Source organism: Ixodes scapularis, unplaced genomic scaffold, assembly GCF_016920785.2.
Source record: "Ixodes scapularis isolate PalLabHiFi unplaced genomic scaffold, ASM1692078v2 PGA_scaffold5__190_contigs__length_132052651, whole genome shotgun sequence".
Taxonomy (NCBI): Eukaryota; Metazoa; Arthropoda; class Arachnida; order Ixodida; family Ixodidae; genus Ixodes; species Ixodes scapularis.
Window position 1 is genome coordinate 54,166,319 of NW_024609880.1, and position 18,456 is coordinate 54,184,774.

General features: G+C 47.8%; 1 protein-coding gene across 1 annotated transcript in view; it reads right to left on the reverse strand.

Annotated features, from left to right (window-relative positions):
- LOC8051883 (polypeptide N-acetylgalactosaminyltransferase 5) overlaps positions 1–18,456 on the reverse strand; it is a 182,547-nt gene that overhangs the window by 157,262 nt on the left and 6,829 nt on the right. The window lies entirely within an intron of this gene.

Genomic DNA, 18,456 nt, shown 5'->3' on the forward strand with positions numbered 1-18,456 from the left:
GAACTTAGCTAAACCGTCTCCTTACCCAAGTTGAACGACCTTAATGCTACGGATTGGATGGCGTAAACATAAGTATACTGCCAAAACTTAAAAAAAACCTCTAACACGCAAAAAAAAAAAACAATTTTTTTTCATGCTAGGCGGTAAAATGGTATAGACCCTTTCAGGCACCATTTCATGGGCGCCGCCATCTTGACGTCACGTGACCCTGCCGCCATAGCCGCCCTTCAATTTCTCGCCGTTCCTCCGCGTTGTGTGCTGCACCGGCCGCTACCGGAGCTTTGTTTTCGCGTTCTTTTACGTTCCGCGTTGAAATAGTGTGTTTTCTTTAGGTCTTTTCGATATTTTGGACTTTCATTTAATCATTTGATATCTATATTTCAACATAGCTCTTGTATTTTCTTATTTATGAAATGGAATCTGACAGCGAATGGATCGACGATACAAGAATATGGCTTCAGAGACCATGTAAGTTCATCCCATTTTAACGTTTTTCTCGCCAATAAAGGGCAGTCAACATTGCGACATATTCAAATTTCAACTGGCGCATAAGGTTATCGCAGTCGTGCTTCTCGCTGCATGTGCTCGCTCGTTTCCGTAATGCCGACCCGCATGTATGCCATTTAGCGTGCGACGAGAGTCGAGCGACGGCGACAACGACGAGAGTCAGCGACGAAGATTTCTCACTGTCGCCTGTTGCATCGCTCGGTTTTTTCGGGTTTCTAGAAAACGTCGCTCACCGTCTTGGTCGCTTGCTCCCGTCGCTTCCATGCGGTTTGCCTCGTCGCGCGACTGCCCGAGTGACAGCGAAGCAGGTCACCGTCGCTTGTCTCGTTGCTCGCCGAATCGCTGGCATGCGGTTTATACTTAATATCGAGGCGCCAATGGTTCAATGGTGTGTGCATGTAAATTAATTGAGTATAAACCGCATGTAAGCGATTTGGCGAGCGACCAGAAAATTGACGGCGACCCGCTTCGTTGTCGCTTAGTCAGTCGCGCCACGAGGAAAACTGCATGGAAGCTAAGGAGCAAGCGACCAAGACAGTGGGCGACGTTTTCTAGAAATCACAGAACCAAGCGATGCGACGGGCGACAGTGGGAAATCTCCGTCGCTCGTCTCGTCGCACGCTAAATCGCTTACATGCGGGTCGGCTTTACGGAAACGAGCGCACACATGCAGCGGGAAGCAAGACTGTGATAGCCTTACTGCGTCAGTTGCAATTTACATATGTCTCAATAGTGTTGACTCCCCTTCATTAGCGACAAAAACGTTAGAATGGGATGAACACACATGGTCATTGAAGCCTCATAATATTGTATCGTCGACCCATTCGCTGTCCGCTTCAATTCCATAAATAAGAAAATACAAGAGCTATGTCGAAATATAAATATCAAATAATTAAATGAAAGTCTTAAATATCGAAAAGACCTAAAGAAAATACAAGATTTGAACGCGCAACGTAAAAGAACACGAAAACGAAGCTCCGGTAGTGGCCTGTGCTGCACACAACGCGGAGCAACGGCGAGAAACTGAAGGTCGGCTATGGCGGCCCGGAAAGCGCGCGAAGGGCGCGCCGACTGGTGGCAGTTCGAGTAACTGACTCGCTGAAAGCGTCTCCTCAGGATATCACCAAAATATTGTGTCACATTAAAGTTGCAAAGTTTTTTTATAAAAAAAAAAAATAGAAATACGAAGTCCAATTCAAAGTGCCCGCCAGCGCCCTGTGACGTAACAAATACCGCAAGATGTCGGGGCGGTCAGAAGGGAGGAATCGCAGGAAGTCACGTGACTTCTATCACTCCTCGTGTTTACCGCAACCACGTGTAATTTTTTTTTCCGCACTTCCGCGAGCACTCCAAGCAGACAAGGTTTCTTTTATTTGCTTTTCATCGCCTAACGTTGCTGTAAAAGTAGAAGAGGAGGAGTCCGTGAACCTAGTAAACAAGTTCTACTCAGAAGAACTTGCAGGTGGGCTAGTTGGTGAACGTTGGAAATCATTGTGTAAGGCGCAAAAAAAAAAAAAGAAAAGAAACGGTCACAACGAACTGAAACGTATCTATTTTCTCTCTTGTGTCCCCTTTTTTTTTTTTTTTTTTCGCTTTACACAATGATTTTTAAGTTCAACTCATGTTGTAGACAAGACACGTACTTTATGCTCGACGTTTACTTGTACTTGCTACACTCACCAGTTGGTATTCTCTAGACGGCAGGCATCTTCAGCCTATAGAGTATCCGATGATTCGACGACCTCGGTGTCTGAAAATTCAGCAATGGGATCGGGCACGTCATGTGCTAGCAATCCTAATTTTCGCGAGCGTTCTAAATTAAAAAAAGAAAAAGAAAACTCGCTTGTTTTGTGTTATGGCTCTGTACCACCGGACTGATGACATGCACTCGTACACTGGCTTGTACTCGCAGTGCTTTCATCATTGACCTCCATCACGTCGATCCACTGACTCTTCGTCCTCAACTTTCACAGCACGCAAACTAACCAACCGTGCAGCGATAAAAAGCTAGTGGAACTGAAACTTCGTTTTCTACAATCGCTCGTAAAAAAAGACCAAAAAAAAAAAAAAAACGTTCATTCATGCACGGTCGTGAGAGCACGAGGAGTGAAACTGACGTGACTTCCGGTGAACTCACTTTTAGTGACGGAGGTCGATGCCTCCCTTCTGACCGCCCCGACACCTTGCGGTACATTGTTACGTCACAGGGCACTAGCGGGCACTTTGAATTTTTTTGGAAAGTCAGAGACCCTTTAACAGCACAAAACCGGCGACTGCTTCTACACCGAGCTCCAACTTTGTTGTTTGTTTTATGATCGGCTTTACGTTGACAATGTTCAAGGCGCAGCTCCGTCCCTGTCAATAAAATTCCGGGTTCCTTGCGGTGCCCTGCAAAATGAACTGGGGCAAGGGGCAAGGCGATGCACGCCCTTCCTCGCATTTTGCTTCACAGTCCCCGCAGCATACGGGCATTTTCCCGCTACATCCAACGCAGGAATTTTATCGCCAAGTTTAGCGCAGAAACGTTTCCTCGATATTTAGCGTCGTTCACCTTCCTACTTACACCGATGCTCGTAGTCTATGTGGCCTGTCAGAGTCACTCCTGTAAAATGCTGGCAAGAAAACGGCATCGCTAATCCACCGCGTCGGCCGCTGCTCCGATCACGCAGGTGCAAAGCGGTGAAGCTTGACGAAGAAGGAACACACTGCGCAATCTCCTACCCAACTCACTCCAATTTTTTTTTTTTTTTTTTTTTTTTTTTTAGGAATGGAGTTACATATTGTCAAGAATGACAATGGATGAGGCGGTGATAACTCAAGAAGCTTTAATGGGGCCGAACTTGTGCCCGAAAATAAAAGGAAACAGAAGATAATAGAGCGTCGCGGGCGTCGAAGTCGGCGTAAGAGCAGAGTCGAGCGCTGGGGCGAGACTGGCTCGACAAGGTCGCGAGCGGCCTCTTATCTAGAGTGAGTCACTATCTCAAAGATTCGGCGGAGAAGGTTCGAGCGTAGCGCGCTCGGGGCGAGAATGAACACGCACTTTCTGAAACAACAAAAGCAGGGATAAACGATAGAAGGTATGTCCGCAGCAAGAATAAACAAGAACCTTCTACAAGTCCGTGACCCTGCGCGCGGCAATATTGATATGTCACCTGGTATACCGACCACTAAATTACACCTTTGACAAAAATGTCAATTTTTTCTGAAAACGCTTTTTTTTTTCTTTTTTTTTTTTGGGGGGGGGGGGGGGGATTATCGTGATTTTAGCTGGTGAATGAGTAAAAAAACTAACGTCTGCTCGCAACAGACGTGGTTGAATTTGAAATAGTAAGGCGCGGGAACAATTTCAAAGCCAAACCCCGTTCCATGACGAAGATAGAGACCGGGGATGTTTTCGGGTACCAGAAATATATAATCAGCACCACATCATATTCGATTCGCTGTACAGCGATATTTCACTAGAAAAATGAAAGTATGAAAGTGTTTATTTACGAAGGAAACGGGAATAACAATATTTCGTGCGAATTTATAGAACTTGTACGGGGGTTTCTAGTGTTTGCATTACAGATATCGCGAACTCTCGTTCGAACTCGCTCCGGTTTGGGTTTTGGCAGTAGTTGAAGGGGTGGTGTCAGGCACCTATTGCCCTTAGCCATCGACCCCAAGCCAACGTTGTTACCTCGTATCAATTGTCTCGTAAGCTCGCTTCTTGAGCAACAGTAGTCACTGAGTACAAGTAAAGGGCGACTGTTACAATACCCGTGTTCCGATGGCGCGTGCCAAGACGACGCCCCACTTGGTCAATGAAGCTCGCAACAGCGTTGACTCCCATCGATTTTGGTCGCAGCCACCATCACTAAGAGCATTTTTCACCGATTATCGACGGATGCGCCCAACGACTTGTAGTCGCTGAAACACAGCGATACTACAAATATCTATATTAAAAATAAATGGGAACCGGAACTTTTCTCCGCCTATCCCCATCATGATGAACCCTGATGCAGGAACGATCGCCGCTTCCCAGCCGGTGGTCGATACACGGTTCTGACGCCTTGGAGACCTTGGCAAGTTGCGAATGATTATCGTACCTCGAGGTATACCGAAGGTTCGGCAAACAGGGCGAACCTTCGAAGGTTGGAAAGTTCGAAGCTTCGACCGGTTCGACGAGCCTTCAACCTTCGATTTTTTTTTTTTTTTTTTTTTTTTTTTTTTGGGGGGGGGGGGGTGTATTTATATATTATTTCGTTTTAAATTTAGGAGCTTAAAAGAAAACAAAGTTTTAACAATTTAGTCAGTTAGTACGTCAAACTTTTGCACCCGTTCTCAGGCCAGGAGGCACCGAGTCATTTTTGAATCTAGTCCACAGGCATCACAATAGTCGAAACTTCTGTCCAAACTTTTAACTTCGAGCCTCGTCAGGTTCGCGGCATCCCTATTTATACTCCGTTCAACGCCAAGTTCGCAGTACGGTGGGATCTACGCGCTCGTCGAACCAGTTCTATAAAGAGATCCCTCGATTTCAGCCCCATGACGTCACAAAAGTGTCACGTTGTCGCCGGCCGCGCCCCTGGCGGCGTCACAGCAGCGCTGGCCGATGTGGCAGACGCCCGGTCCACTGCAGGCCGCTCTCCAGCTTGGCAGTCCACGGAAGCTTCGGCAGCCGGGAGCTGGGACGCCGCGACGACAGCGACACTCGCGTTCCCTCCGGCTTTTTGCCCACACTTCTTCCCCCAACCGCCAGGATCGCGACATCCGACAACCTGACAGGCCAGTCTCTGTGACGTCATTTGTTGTCACGTCGGGACCACTTTTTGACGGTACATGGGAGGGATAGGACGCTAAACACACCAGTCGGGGATGGTGTTCCAGGCACCATATGTATGTGAACGGAGTCTGTTATAGGACTACACAGCGCGGTGCAGAACCAGGCGACATGTACCGCGTACCCGCGCTGTCTCCGTGGGAGGCGGCGATGAAAAGGGAAGGTCGGCCTCACGCTGTCACAATCGACCGGCCAGGGCCGCCCGAGGCGACAATTACTGTCCGAACGAAGGCAGAGACACCGATGACGACGACATGCACGGATGTCTATGTGCGCGCGACGGGTCAGTCCTTTTGGGTCCCCGCGGTGCCTCGGGGGATGCTCGATAGAACGCGCGAAAACACAGAGGTCAGAACCCATCCGGGGTGTTTGCACTATACATCGATATCTGCACGCCGCGAACCGGTCGGTTTTTACTAAGAAGCACCGACTGAGGATACTTAATCGATGAAACCGCCGCTTTCTCTTTTCTAACCAGCTTAGACTTAATATCGTCAAAACCGTAAAAATGAAATCTCGTTGGTGAGTTTTCATAGATCGCCGTCCCTCAAAACTCTCCGAAACCAGATACGAGATGCGGAACGCTGCCGACGAGGCTAGCGACGCGAGATCGAGGTAGAGGCGTGATCGTGGCGGACAGCGCGTAGCGAAAGAGGGGAACGGTCTCTGAAAACGGCCATACCGCATTGTACATTGGGTGTGAACATTCTGTAACGGCTTCAATCATCGTGTCATCCTTTGTTGCGATGTTTCAATCATGTTACGCTGCGCGTTTCCTGCAAATAAAATAAAACGTATATATACATTCGTGGATAATATTGAACGCACTCGATGGGTCAAAGCCCGAAAAAACTAGGAGGGCGCTTAAGCTTCGCCTTTAAGAGTGGAACGCGATAGCGAAACATATAAACTCCCGCTCGTTCCCGAGCCTGCCAGGCGTACGTTGTAATAAAGAGGGACAAAAAAAAAAAAAAAAAAAAAAAAGTGCACACGAAAGGTAATGGGCCGAAAAGTCGTGACATTTTACTTAAAGGCAAATGAATTGCTTTATAAAGTGAAATCATTTGAGACGTTTGAGACCTTTCATTCGCATTACATATCAATGTCATGGTTTTTAATACCTTTCACTGCACGCTTGGGAACGAGCGGGATTTTAAACGATCCACAACGTGAGCGTTGTGGGTGTTTGAAATTCCCGCGCGAGGTCATGTGGCCCTCACGTCATGACCCTACCGACCAATCCTGGATTTTAGCGCACGCCACCGACGCCCGCTTTTCTGCGACACGAGCTCATTATTACGCTATTCCCCGCCAATACAACTTGTACGTGTTTTTTTTTTTTCTTTTTTTAGCGCTTACGATTTAGGCGGGAAATGCCGAATCACTGGGCTGCATGCGGACGTACTACACGCCCGGGGCCTGGTATTCCACGGGAGAAAAAGCTACCGCTCCTGCTCAGTACACGTTCCACAAACAAAAATGGCAAGGCGCAGGAGGCGATTCCTGCATGGTATGGTCTACAAATTAGCCCGATAATGGGTTTCGGAGTGCATAGCAATTATTGGGATTGAGACAAATCCAATGATTGTATTTGGCGCCTACTGTCTTTGCTTACTGGGTGGACTGTGGAACGCGTTCTAAACATGGGCAGTACATTACACTAGCTCTTTTCCATGAAATCGATGACTCGACTCGGCATTTTTAGCCTGGATGATAGGCGTTGTAAAAGTGTATACTAATGCTACAAAACAAAAAAAAAAGTTCGAATGTGGCAGGTTTTATTTGTTCATTTATTTGTCGGCGATTACCGGGAGTTCAACAACTTGTACGAAATAGCAGTTACAACATATTGCGACCCACCTGCTGTGTTTGTGATCCGCAATGAATGCTGTCATGCTCAGCCTTTTCGCTAATTAAAGTCAAATTCTCCCTCCGCTTAGTCATCATTCCTTCGTAAAATATGTCACACCGGTAGCCACCAAGCTATTTTTATTACCCCACCCCCCACCAAAAGTTTTTTCCAAAATAAAAACTAAAAACGCTTTTGTTTTTCTATTGTAAACGGCGGAAGCAGGGCCGGAACACTTTGGCAACAACACGGATGAGTATTTGAGGTGCGCGAATATTGGTTGAATAGCACCGCGCAATCCGTAACTTTCACCGTGGAAGGTAAATTCAAAGACACCGGCTGATGAACAGTGCTAAAGATAGCGACCACGCGGCGTTATTCGATCCGAACCGTTATTCATTCGCACAGCTCTAAAGGCTGAACTCAATGGAGCGAATATGCGTCGAGGAAACGACCAACTTCACCGCGGCCGCACGTTCGCTTTGCGCGTGGCACAACAACCACTCTCCTGGCACCGCGCGCGGAGCCACCGCTGCCGGCCAAAAATCGTCGATTTTTTCTTTCTTTTTTTTTTTTTTTGCTGTTCTGTACTTGAGTAAAAACACCGAACCGCCTTCATTTGGACTCCAGAATCACGATTATCGAGATTATTTTTTTCAATTTGGTGCACGGAGGTTACAGAAATTAATTTTTCAAAGTACCTCTACCGCTGAAGCCCCTCCTTCCCGGAACGTGAAGTCATATAAAGAGTTTTAAAGAATCTCCCCTCTCGCGCATCTTCAGCGCCTATCAAAGCTATGCACGCGCACTGCCGCTATTTTCAGAAAGGTCAGAAAGAGACGCCAGGACTGATAGTAGTGCGGGAGAATATACAGATTTTCCACGAGGGCGCAGTCATCTTGAATGTCGTCATTTCTATAGCATGCGTTTAAACATCGTTTCCATGTCTCCACGCCGCTGGAAGGTGTTCACGAAACGTTCGCCATTCGTGAGAACGAAGGAAACGAAAAACCTCTCTACCAGGCAAGCTTGCAATTGCACGCGCAATCCCATACGAGCGGCACGCGCTGTGCGGCCCAAAGATCCTACCATGACGTCAAGACAGGTCAGAGGTTTATCGCGTTTTCTCTCGTTTAGGTACATCTGGGAAACGAACCTGATTTCAGAATCACGGGATAAAAATACGCCAAAATTCACCTCTAACTCGTTTTTTTCTTTTTTTTTTTTTCTTTTTTTTTTCAAAACGGGTCTTAGTTTTTTTTTTTTTTTTTTTTTTTTTTTTTTTTAATGCGTATATTTCGTTACTCGTGACCCCAAATACATCTCGGGGGCGAATTTTAAGTATAAAACTGGATCCACTGAAACCCATAGCTTGCGGTTTTTCGTAAGCATTGCATTCACTGATTTCGTTTTCCTCTTTCTTTCTCTTCCCCCTCTCCCTCTCTCTCTCACTGCCCCCTTCCCCTCCCCCTCTTTTTTTGTTTTTTTTGTTTTCTAGTTAAAATTGAGAGCGGCCACGCCTATTTCGAATATCACGAGCGGTTTACATCTCGCAATTTCGTGTAAAAAATTTTAGAACATAACGACCAACATGAACGAAGTCGCGTCAGCTAGTAAAATCCGGCGTAAACGCGTAAACGGAAAGATAACGACCCAAATAAAGAAACAATATTTCCCAGTAAATCTCATAATCTAACGCACCAAAAAAAAAGAAGAAACAGGATATATATATATATATATATATATATATATCGGGTGTTTTCGCGAAGACTCAAAAATTCTAAACATTATGGCGTTTGAAAAAAAGAAAACTTGTCTTCGGGAACAAACTATTAGCCAAGGCGAACGTCAGGAATCGCCAAAAACATACTAATTAGCCAGCTAATTAATTAAAATGTGTTAATTAACTTTTTAATTAGTGGAAGTAGACATATGGTTCCAATTAGAAAGTGGCCGAGCGTTATCGATAACGACTAAATCAGTAATTTTCAGAAAGACTTTAGCGCGCGAGAAGCGTAGTAGCGCACTAAAGTCACCACTCGTGGAGCAGATGCAAGACTAGCGGTTGCGGGAAGGCGCCTGTGCGATTTTTCCGCCTCTTATCTAGCCCCAGCTTTGTACCTGCTCCACGGGTGGTAACTTTAGTACAATACTACGCTTCTCACGCGCTCAAAGGTTTTCTGAAAATGAGTGATTTTGTGGTTTTCGATAACGCTCGGCACCTTTTTAATTGGAACCATATGTCTATTTCCACTAATTAAAAGTTAATTAACAAATTTTAATTAATTAGCTATCTAATTAGTATGTTTTCGGCAATTCCTGACGTGCGCCGTGGCTGGTAGTTTGTTCCCGAAGACAGTTTCTTTTTTTTTTAAACGCCCTAATGTTTAGGATTTTTTAAAGTCTCCGCAAAAACACCCGGTATATATATATATATATATATATAAAGGAGACAGGCCAAAGGGCCTCGATCTGTACCGGCAGTTGCAGTATACACGGGGACGCAATCGCCCACAGCACACACACGGCCTAATGAACGCGGGGGCTACAGCCTCGTTAGCGCCGGGGCTAATTGTCAGCAGCGAGGTTCGACGCGGCAGATAGAAACCGAAGGAGGAAAGAAAAATAAGACGACAAACACGGGGCGCGAAGAGCCGCTGGGACCGTGTCGTACATGAAAGAGCGGCTTGGGGGGCAGCAGGTGTAGACAGCCTAGACTTCAGAGTGTTTCCAACTGCTCGCTCGAGGTTACGTGGCTCATGGCCCGGGCCACGTTTGCAACACGAGCTGCGAGGGGGTAACAAAAGCGTTGGTCGTCTGCAAGCACCTCCGCCTTTCCGCCCGCTTTCCTCCTCGCCAAACGCGACAGCGCATGCGTACTCGCTCCCAATCTGCGCAGGCGGCGTCTTGCCATTACGTTGGAAACGTTCTCCTAGGTTTAGGTTGCTCCGTCTCTTCACTATGGGCTCTCTACGACGGTGCGTCGTCAAGGGCGCGGGTGGCGTCGGAGGTCAAGACCGTTGTGTAGAGTGCCTGAATTTGAGAGAGGTTGCAACTCAAAACCATGGAAGGCGTTTGCAATTCAATGGCGGACACCTGCGTAGACTTTGCAAGATGGTCGAGATTGCTTTGGCACCAGTGCTAGAAAGCATGCATACTACACGGACAAAAGGAAATTGAAGATTTAGCGAGGGCCTTCGACTGTACGATTTAACGTCTTGGAGGATTCGGAGCATTTGGACAGCTAGGTCCAGCGTTTCTTGGTTCTTTTCTGGCGTTCACCTGGAGAATCGGTGGTTACAGTTTTCCTTCATATTTCAAGCAGCAGTGTAAAGGTAGGCCTTGTTCATTCTTTTTATGGACCGGAAGTTCGCTGGGATGTCAGACTAGAGCACCGCCTGGTGGCGTTTGCAAAGAAAAGGCTCTCTACGCCGAATGGATCCCCTTAGGCGCCACAAGGCTACCTGCACTGAAGGGACGCGGACAACCCCTACACCCATATTGTTTGTTTCTTTCTATCGTTGCACACGACTGGAACTTGTCCCTAGGCACCGTTCTGTAAACTTTTTAAACGCGAAATCGCCATATTTGCAGTGGAAAATATGTCGAAAAGCCAAATTTTAAACTCCCGTCCCAATCAAGGACGTAGAGGGCGAAATGGTGCACACCTTGCCATTTTGGAGGACTTCAAAACGCAAGTGTCCTTTATCTCTCATCGATCACGCCAATCGCGGGCCTGCCCACGACTGCCGTGATTGCCACGATTGCGCGCGTAGCCGCGGGCCTGGCCACGATAACGCGTCAATTTTCAGTTATAACTTTTTCTCCAGCATTGTTTTTTTTTTTTTTTTTTTTTTAATTTTTTTTGGCGAGTTTCATTGGTCGTTTTGGATAGCGCCGAGATCAGTAGAACAGATCCGAGATGGCGCACGGGATCCGAACAGAGTCGCTCCGCCTCCGGATCCCCAGTGGAACATGAACACTCCTCAGGGATCGGCAGAGATGCCTTCCCGACATTCACATACCGGGAATCTCCTTCCCGCGATACCAGATCTCGAAACACATGTTTTCGCACTCGCGGCGCTAGCAACACATGTACAACGCACGAGCGAAGCTAATCACGATGAGAAAGACGCGCATCGATAAGAGATGTGCATCCACTCCTGAAGGGTGTCCAAGTGCGTCTCGATTTTTGGCCTCTTCAGAGGAGGCCCGAGAAGGCAGTCGAATTGATGCGGGACAAAAAAAGCAATCCTACTCGAGTCTCTGCTGCTCAGGGAGGAGCTGCTAGAGCATCTTGGCGACGAACTGCCATCAAGCAGCAGTAGTATAATGCGGGCGGCACTTGGCCAGCGGCCATTACGCATTCTTTCGAGGCGAGATACCCGGCGAGAAAGGAAGTCACGTGTGCGTGCCGAGGCCTGGCCGGCCATGGGCTCGAACACCGCCGAATCCGCCGAAATTGGCGGAGCGACTTTTCTCGGATCCGGATCGAGATCTGGAGTGGGAGCTGATCGAAAACGACGAGTGGAACACGTCTGTCTCCATCCCGATCGCCCGGTGAAATAGATGCGCTCCAAAAAAATCGATCAAGGCGTGCTCCAAAACGACCAGCAGAATTCGCCATTTTAGTCTTTCAAACACATTTTAAAACATCTGAAAAATGCCTTCTACGCCATCGCAAAAAAATAAAATGAAGAGCCCGGCTAGGGGGAAAGGACGAAGATTTTTGAAGGTCTCTTTGACACGCTCAAAAAATTGTTCCCTGTTTTTTTTTTTTTTTTAGGACTGTGTTTTTACGTTTTTTCGAAGCGTATGACAATTACAAAAAGTGTCGTTGTCAGCGGCCCCCATTGGGCGGCCCTTCCCGACCGAACTCATTCCGGGAGGCTTAGCGTCCCAGCGGCTCGTAATTTCGACCGGTCTTTTCGGCGCGAGCGCACGACAGCAGTTACGCGAGCCACGTACACACAAAGCACCCCGCGAGCTCCGGAGAATATCGGACGTCAGAAGACGGGCCGATGGCCGCCGTGAAACCGCGCACCCACTGAGAGACGCGAAGCTCGGCTCAGGGGCAGCTGCATGCGCATACAACAATCTGCCAGTCCTTTTGTAAAACGCGGAATGCAACGCTTGCATGTGGCGTTATTGCACAATGCTGAAGGCCATTCTTAGTCGTTTATACCAACAAAAAAACAAACGCCGCAGAAGTTACGCGCTCAGCCTCAACTACGACACAATGGCCCCTAATGTGACGTCAATGCAAACCGTGTATAGACATTTTTCGCAAAGGTGCCGCCATCTTGATTTGTCGTCACTTCGAGTATGGGCGAAAACATTGTTATGCCGTCGCCACGCCAATAGAAGGCATTTAGGACATAAACGTAACCGTCACACATTCACGTTTTGCCTCCCCTCTATTTTTTTACTGTTTGCAGGTTGAAACGTTTTGATATTTTTTCGTCGCCCATATCGGATATGTCTCCTTGGCGGTCGGCGGCGAGAGTAAGCGGAAAGGGTCTATATGCAGCGCATAGAAACATGTACATGAGCTCGCAGTATTTACGTCAACTACCGCACTTCTGCAAGTCGTTTCTTTTTTCTTTTTTTTTTCTTTCGATGCTTTTGATTTTTAGTATAATGTTCTGCTTCGGTATAATTCTGCGTAGAAGATGAGGTTTTGCAAACCTCAGTGGACAACTTGCAACGAGGGAAAACCTAGGCACGCGTACTGTAACACATATTTGAAGAAAAAAAAAAAAAAAAAACGGAGACGACGGACGAAGAGGGGACAAACACAAAACGTCTTGTGTTTGTCCCCATCTTCTTCCGTCGTCTCCGATTTTTTCAAATATGTGTAACATCAACCAGCTTGCCTGTCTACTTACTCTTTCTTCAAACGTACTCTGACTAGCAGCGATCCTCGGATAGGGTGCCTTCATGCACTCCATTTTACAAACATCTGCAGCGCAGACAAAGGTATGGGCACGAGCGCGTGGCCTTCAAAAGTGCCTCCTAGGCACGAGTTTGGCACAAACGAAAGCATTCTGCTGAGATGGGCACACGCGCCTGTGCCTTTGCCTTTACTGCAGACATTTGTGAGATAGGGTATGGGGTTGTGACATCCGACGATTTTGTTCCGAACGCCTATTTTACCCCCTTTTTGTTCTGAAGCGCGGGAAAGAGCGCCTCCCTGCACGCACTTACGCGTTTACTGTGTTACGGCTAAAGTCCCTATGCACGAACTCATCTCTGTTACGTCACGGCGCGGTGGTGGCGCGTCGGGCGCACTTCCGGTCTGTTGCTGTGGGCGGAAGTTCCCATGTGAGACGTGTATTCCTGCGTTGTTTTGAAAGGAACCGGTCAAAAACCTGCCTTCTCGTCAAAAGCCGCGACTGGGACTGTATAAAAAGAGTCCAGAAAGGTTGGGAGATCAGTTTTGAGTTTGCATGGGGTCGGTTCATTTGAGAACGTGGATATGTGCCGTGAAAAGGGAAAGCCAGACGCCATCGGACTACGATTGCTTGGGCGGGAAGCACTTTGGATACTTCTGGTCAACACATTTATTTGTTTTGTTCCAACATGAACGCCGGAAAACCGTCAAGTTGTACGGACCACCTGCGGACTACGTTCAGTGCGTCTTCAAGTTCAAACGGCCGCCTGATCGTTTGAACTGCCGTCTACTCTTTCAAACGTTTCTGCTTGTCATCTGCTCCTTTAGACGACCCCGGCCCGTAGGCCAAATGTTGACCCGGTACTTGCGATAAGAAGGAAGTGCAGGCCCCAAAAGACTTAAGTTTGAAGGTTGGTGAGCAGGCTCGATGGAAACAGTAGATTCAAAGAGATGTTGATCATTGTTATCAGTGGCCATCACCGACTTGTTATGCCTGATTCACTCGGTCCGATTCTGCTTGCGATTTTCAGCATCAACGTCGACCATCTCAGCTGCGGTCCACGCTTTTGCAGCCCGAGAGACATCGCGACTGAAAATTGCGAGCGAAATCTCATCATGCAAATCAGGCTTTAGCGTCCATTCTGCGGCGTCCACGCGGAGTGAAGCGCCGCTTGTCACATTATTCACGCGAAGTTTTGCGGTGTAACGAGCCTCGGTAATTTCGCTGAGGTCGCTCAAGTGGTCGGACATTGTTAGGAGGACCAAGAATCAACAATTCGAGCGCGAAAAAGGGCAGGGGGACTCACACCGACGCCGACAACATCGCATTTCAATGGTTTGTTTATGGGCGACGGCGAGCTTTTTGCCCACACTCCTTCGCGCATGCGCGGCGCCGGTGGCGTCCTCTAAGGGGCGCTCCGGTTTCTTTGTAAACATGAGCTGAAAGGCAGCGCAAACCATTCTCTGAAAGGTGAAAGACGAATTCCTCCTCTTCCATGCAATTTTTCTCTAAAAAAAACTTCTTTCCCCTCCCTGCAATTGGATTGAGCGCGACACGTGGCCGTTACCTTCCCATGATCCCGCGCGATTCGGTCCTCTGCTCTGAACTGGCGACATTTTCGTGCGAGGTGTGGCGGTGGCTCTGTTGCTTAAAATTCGGCCGTATTTTTTTTTTTTTATTACATTTTTGGCGGCAACGCCATGCCATCTTGCTGCGCTATGGATCGTACGAACAGTGTCGCCAAAGGGAAGAAGCTTTTCACCGTCCCGACGGGAAAATAAAATCTTTGGCGTCGAAGACAATGGCTCCACCGGATCGGTCGGGAAAGTTTCAACTGCTTTCGACGGAGATGAGTGTATTTGATGGGTAGTTAAATGCACGAGGCGCGTAAATAGCAGCAGTCGCATATTCCGCCGTGCGCATGTGCACAATTGCAGGTGGTACTCGATGTTTGTAAAATGTGTATCAAATAAACCAAGCTGTTGGTTTGGTAAAACGATCGGTAATGCTCAAAATTTCCAAAACATCCTGGGTTTGCACACGTTGTGCAAGGCGCGTTGGCGCGACCGCGTGCCTTTCAGATTTGCTTTCTTTTCACGAGCAGTCGCGCAGGGAAAGGAAAGCTAACAGACATGTGGACGCGCCTTTGCCTTTGCTGAACACAACTCCTGAGATAGAGTATAGCAAGTTTTAGTAGAGCGTAAGCTAAGGATTTCGGCCCCCCCGGCGCGTGCTCAACCCATGCTTAAGTGACGGCACGAGCTCCCGCTAGCAACGCAGTCCTTGCCTACGATCCACTAAAACTGTCTATTAATATGCAGGAAGAGGTGTATTCTGGGGTGCCTTAAACAAAATGGCCCGATGTCTCCACACTAAGCGAAGCGAGCATGAAGGCACCCTAGTGTATTCTATCGTGTGCTTGCTTCTCATCACTTGCTGCATTAAATGGGTAAACGCAATATTTTTTTTGCAGTGCACATCGATGTCCCGAAATACTCGGAACTACATTGACATTTTTTTTTTAGTCATTTGTGTTTAGTGGATTTGGAGAAAGCTTGTCTTGACACCCGAGCGACTACAACTCTGCTCGTGTTTTGACATTTGCTGATCGAGACGTATTCCCGCGTTTTAGAACTCCGATAGAGGTGCACAAACGCTAGTCTCTTCGCCTTAAAAGAACAAGACTGTCTTCACATTTCATTATTCATTATAACTGAAAGGAAAAGAAAATCCTCGGTGAAAACAGCAACAACGAACGGTTTATTCTTCGACGTTTCGGCCGGAGTCCGGCATTCGTCAGGAAGCTTGTCTCGATCACGAAGCCACCGACAACGGTGCAAAACCGTGATTTCGAAACTGTTTATGCTGGACATACGATGACCTAACTATTTCTTCCCAACGCATCAGGTGCACAACCGCGGAGCGGGTAGGTGATACATACCGTGAGCGTGCAAAAGAAAACTAACTCCCTCGTGTGCCGTTTCGGAATCAATACGTCCTATTACATCAGACACCAACCATACTTCTTGCGCCATTAGCACTCACAGACCGACCCTGCATCTTTCGTCGTACAAACGCAGTCCGCCGTTAGCCACACGCGTGCGTTAATTCGAGGGATTACAACCTGAGCACACTGGACCCGAAACACTCTCTCCTTTCTCTCGGCCCATTCGTCCAGGGAAGCGAACGGTGCGGGCGCAAACGACGCTCGGCTTATCGGCCCTCTCTATATGCAGAGGGGCCAACGACCACCGGCCACACTCCAGGCTCGCGCGCACCGAGGGAAAAACAGGTTCTCCGAAGACGACCAAACAACGTTACTCGAGGCGAGGCAAAAAACACACTCCACAAACAACCCCTCAACAACAACAACCGGAGAGAGAAATGGACAATTGAGATACCTTACTCTCGGAGCACATCGCGAGGTAGAAGAAAGGTGGGAAAAGAAGTAAAAAAAAAGACTGGAGGAAGACCTGGGTGAGAGTGCACGCCTTGCGATGGACGCTAGAGGCCGCTACGAGTCACTGAGGCCAATCCAATGCTGTACGAGTATCACGCGATCTTCAGAAGGCGCGCAAAAGAAGTGCGCGGAGTGCACAGTCACGTGACCTATTCGCAGCGGCGGGTTGGCGGGGATGGCTCGTAGCGTCCGTCGAGGTCAATCGTAAAACGGACTACAAAGAGAACGACGAAAACGAATGAGAACGAAATGCGGTAAGTGCAAACAGAAATAAATAAATAAATAAATAAATAAACATGGTGGGAAGCCCCACCGTCTTCTCCTGGGATGAAGGAAGCCCCCGAGATGCGAATGTGTTGAGATTCCCTTCGTCCTGTAGCATCCCTAATTTGTTGCTTTCCCTCGTCGTCTGTTCTGGGTGTTTGTGTGGGTGTGCGTATGCGTGTGTATCTGAGTATATGTGCGTGGCTGTGTCTGTATGTGTATGCGTGTGTGTTTGTGTACGCGTGCTTCCGGGTGTGTTTGCTTAAGTGCATCTGTGTTTGTGTGTGTGCTTGTTCCTCGCTTTCAGCGCGTTACTTACGGTCAAACCAGCGGAAGGAAGCGTCTCCCTGCCCAACTCGGACATCCTTCCAAGCCTGGTCGCCCACGCCACAGTCCTTCCTTCGGCAGCCATTTCCGGTTCGTCCGACGACATTCCCCGGGAAAGACGCCGTACAACCGAAACTCGCGCGTCAGAGCACAGCGCGCGGGTCCAATTTTCTCGACATCCGTCAACGGCACAACACGCTACCAGTTTCTTAGCACTAAATGAAGGGCAAGTACAACGTTCTTGGATCGACAGAGAAGGCAGCCTGGTAACAGTGTCAACGTTGACGTCCGCACCCTCGGCAGAAGCTCCCCACCGTGCCTCAAATAGAGATTTTCCGTGGATCAATACTAGCACGCACCTCGTCTCTGCAATAGCTACAAATGCGCAAAGGTGGTGAGTCAAATATACGCGCTACCTGCGAGACGTGGTCGGTTATAGTATTGTCAGAAGTATTTCGAGCATTCGGTGAGAGAATGAGGCGTACTATGTATGCAGACCGGAAGCGCTACACGGCTAGCCCATAGATGGTGCCAGTGTATTCTCCTTGTCGTAAGCGATCGCACTCAAACGCGAATGTGTGAACCAACCTTGACGCGTTTCGTTTACCCCTTTTGGAATCCCGTTCCCGTCGGAATGGCTTTGCCTGACAATAGCGTTTTTGCCACCGTGAATTAGGTTTCTTTGCTGGTAGCCGTTCGCTAAATCCCATAAGTATGTAATTTTTAAAAAAAATAAATAAACAACGAGTTTTGTTGGATGGATTCATCTCACTCTAATGAAATAATCGAGTTATTGACGTAGATAAATAAACATCTAGCGAACAATGATAGCAGTGGTGCAGGCAACTTGACATCTCTCCCAAGTTTGCTGTCAATAAATCTAGTTAAAAAAAGTAAAGTTGGTGATAAAGGCGGAAAAGAAACAGCCTCCTTCGCGCATGTCCCAAAGGATCCCGTCGAACAAAGCCACAACGGGGAGAAGGAACAAACCTACACACAACGCACCCATTCTGAGAAAATAAAGAAAACAAAGAAAGGAGCAGGGGCGGACAACCTTTGTTCCTCGATAAATAAAGATCAATGAAGGAGACAAGGCGCGAACACTTCCAAGAAGCTGCTTAGAAAAATTCGTTTTCCAGGAACACCAATTGAAAGGTGATCCGATAAAGCGCGCGCGCACCGCACCGAATAAGTATCGCAAACCCTAAAACTCAAAAACAAAACAAAAACAAAATGTCGGGAAGGATGAAAAAAAAAAGTTAAAGAAGATTCCGACGTAACTGCACGGAACGGCAAGCAAAATAAAAAAAAAAAAAAAGATCCCAAACTTGGA